This window comes from Vicugna pacos, chromosome 30 (genome assembly GCF_048564905.1).
Source record: "Vicugna pacos chromosome 30, VicPac4, whole genome shotgun sequence".
Lineage (NCBI taxonomy): Eukaryota > Metazoa > Chordata > Mammalia > Artiodactyla > Camelidae > Vicugna > Vicugna pacos.
The window spans coordinates 17,994,491-17,998,083 of NC_133016.1; the positions used below are offsets into that span (position 1 = coordinate 17,994,491).

Here is a 3,593-nt window from a genome sequence, read left to right on the forward strand (position 1 = left end):
ATTCTGTTTTGAAAATGTAGGGTTTATTATTATTCAGGTGTGGTGAGACCAGTGGATCAGGAGATGATTGCCACTGAAGAAGTCAGTTTGTTACACTTCCCAAGAGGAGGGGGCATCACATGCAAGGCCACACGGGGAAGCACCAGGATCAGGTAGGAAGGAGATGTGGGCAAGGGCCACTATTGTGGTTTCCATGGGAAGGAACAGCAGAGGCAGGGTAGCAGGCTTAGGATTGGCTCGTTTCAAAAATTTCAACAGGCTCTGTCTGGGGTATAGGGGCAGGTGGATAGTGGCCCAGAGTGTAACACAGGAGAGGAGGTGAGGGGAGGGTGTAGGCTCTGGATTGTGTAGGCTGCGGATGAAAGGCACGCCAAAGGTGAGTTGTTCGCTGTCTCTAGGAATCGGCTGTCCCTGCAGGGTCAGCAAGGCCCCAGCATTAGAAACAGAAAATAAAAGGCACCATGAATACATTTCCCAAGTATTCACTGGGCACCTTCCACGTGCCCAGCACTGCCACTGGGCCTGTGGATTCTCAGAAATCGTGTGCACATGCCCTTCATTCCCCCGAGAGAGCGCTGCCTTCTCCCCAGGTGTCACGTGTAAACTCACACCGACGAATTAACAACTCAGCAACTAAGCATTCAGAAAAATGTACCAATATGCATTCAGCAAATCAGAGTTTCTTAAACCTAATAATGTATGGATCCTTTTTAAAGAAAAATATTTCCCACAGATCCTCAGTGTTAACTTCAGTTATATGTTTTTATAATGTTACTCTGTGTAAGTTAGATCCGTACAACACGAAATTAGTTATAAACTTCTTAGGCCTACAGCTCTTACAGTAAAATCAAAACAAGCTTTCAAAATACCAATAACAATATAAAACCAAAGATATTTAAAATTAGTTTCATGTGATAATTGATGATGTTTTACTTAAACTTTATTAATATTATTGGGCACCATCGTGGAAAAATATATTTGAGTGTTTCCTATTTTACTTGTTATTGACATGAATCTTCTGATTTTGAACATGACGAGTCACCATTCGAGTCACTGCCATGAGTTCACTGTCATCGCCACGCTTGATGTCAATGACCTCACTTTTAACCACTGAAGCATGACAGACCAGTCAATTAACAGCAAATGCAAAACTGGGGGAAAGATCTCCATCGGCCTATTTTTAAATCCGCTTACCAGTAGTGAAGGGTTATAAGAAGGTACATAGAAAGGAAGAATCCACAGAACAATTCTGCTTACAAGGCCAGCATGGTACTGCCTTCTGCTGTTCCATCTTATCTGCTAAGTGCCCACTTACTCTGTTTCCCTCCACTCTTTCATGTAAGCAAAGGTTTTGAAGAAGGCTTCTTCAAAACCTTTGCTTACGTGGCTTGTCTGGACATCATTTAGCCTTCAGTTAGCCCCACCAAGGCACTGAAATCCCAAAAGTAAACTCAAGCAGGTGCATCCAGATATAGCCCTAAGCTTATGCTATTTTAAATCTTATCGTTAAAATTCAAACATTCTTGAAAAATTTGAAGATACACCCCAAGGATAAATCTGGGGGTCTCCTTAGGGTCAGGGACCCCATTTGGAGGGAGGCAGCACAGTTTGAATGAAAGAGGGAGATAAATAAAGCTGTTGAAGGGGAGAGGGTATAGCTCAGTGGTAGAGCATGCACTTAGCATGCATGAGGTCCTGGGTTCAATCCCCAGTACCTCCATTTGAAAGTAAGTAAATAAATATATAAGCCAGCCTAATTACCTCCTCCCCCCGCCCCCCACCGCCAAAAAAAGAGAATAAAGCTGCTGAGGTCATGGGAGGCTTTGAGCAAAGGATGTAGTTGAGCTGGATGAGAAGATGGGAAGGACTCAGAAAGCCAAGGAGGAGGAAGAATGAACAATGAATCTCCTGGGAGTAGATGCAGAAATCTACCGATCCACCTACATCCCCCGGGGCCATTCTCCTCCTGCCTTCCTGCCCCACCAGTCTTCTTTCAGTTACTCTAATAAATAGAAGAGCTGTCTCTTTTAAGGGTTTTTCTGGCATTGCTTCCCTGGATGCATCTGTCAATACCTTAACTCTTTCCTGAGGCTGGCTCCTTTTCCTCCGTGAGCTCTTAATCGAAATGTTAGTTTTCATCACATAGTTCTTTCACAGCACTCGCTCTTTTCCTTTGAGGTTTGTATTAGCTTCCTACTGCTGCTGCCATCAATTACCACCAACTCAGTGATTAAACAACACAGATTTATCCTCTTATAGTTCCAAAGGTCAGAGATCCTAAAAGCAGAGAGTTGTGTTCCTTCTGGAGGCTCCAGGGAAGAATCTGTTTTCTTCCCTTTTCTAGTTTCTAGAGGCTGCCTGCATTTCTCAGCCCATGGTCCCCTTCCAGCAGCATCGCATCCTCCAATCTCTGTTTCTGCATCTGTCATCTCATCGCCTTCTCTGGGTCTAACCCTCCTGCCTCACTCTTATAAAGACCCCTGTGATGACACTGGGCTCACCCAGATAATCCAGGATAATCTCCCTATCTCAAGAGCCTTAACTAATCACATTTGCAAAGTCCCTTTTACCATATAAGGTAGTTTATTCACCAGTTCTGGAGATTAGGACACAGACATCTCTGGGGGCTTCTACTCAGCTTACATAAGGCTCTCATTGCAACACATAATCATTTGTTGGTTTCCTTTTTCATTGTCTATCACACATGTCTGTACACATCAGACTGTATATCAGACTGTAAGCTCCATAATAAAAGAACTAAGACTGCATCATGTTGCCAAATGCATAGTAAATGGGCATTAAATATTTAATAAATGAATAAAGGACAAAGGGAAGGTAGGACATAGGAAGGAAGATGGATGGCACAGCCAAGATATCTACTCAGGAAGGTGGACATGGCTATTCTGTCTCTGACAGATTTCACTAAAACATGGTCGAAAGCAAGCCTATCTTGCTCAAGACACCTTCCTTTCACTGCTCTAGCGTAAATATCAGCCCCACAGACGTACTCTAACTGGTCTGCACCTGACCAATCCTCGTGCCATGAAAACAAGATGATGTGATTGTCAGAATCATCAGAACCACCAGGCTGGAACTGAGGAGCATTTTCCAAAAAAATAGAGGTTGTGGGGGTGGGTCCTGCCACTAAACAAGGGGAAAGGGAATGTTTGGCCAACAGAGAACCAGTTCCTGCCAGTCAGCCTCCCACTAAACCATCTCAGGTCTTCTCACCCTCTTTCCTATTCTATGTGTATCTACCATCTCTGTTTTTGTCCTTGCTCCGTTCTGTATCTTTCCAGCATTTTTTCCCTCTCCTCCAAAGCACATGGTTAATGTATAAAACCGAACTATTTATTTAAATATGTTCTACCTGCCAAATAAAGCTTTGTACTCCTGGCTCTTACTCTTAAAGCAAATGAGGCAGAACATTCTACACTTAAGGATGCAGTGGAAAGAGCCCTTGGTGAGAAGCGTGGGGTCTTGGGGGGTGGAACTAGTTCTCTAACTAGCTGTGTTGTAGACAAGTAACCTAACCCAGACTTGGCTTTAAATTTCTTCCTCGTCTAAGTGATCTCTAAGACTGTGAACATCTG

General features: G+C 43.6%; 1 non-coding gene across 1 annotated transcript; it reads left to right on the forward strand.

Annotated features, from left to right (window-relative positions):
• The first annotated feature begins 1,645 nt into the window (after window positions 1-1,645).
• On the forward strand, window positions 1,646-1,720 carry TRNAL-UAG (transfer RNA leucine (anticodon UAG)). Its single transcript has one exon. It is a non-coding gene; the product is annotated as a tRNA-Leu (tRNA).
• Window positions 1,721-3,593: the final 1,873 nt, after the last annotated feature.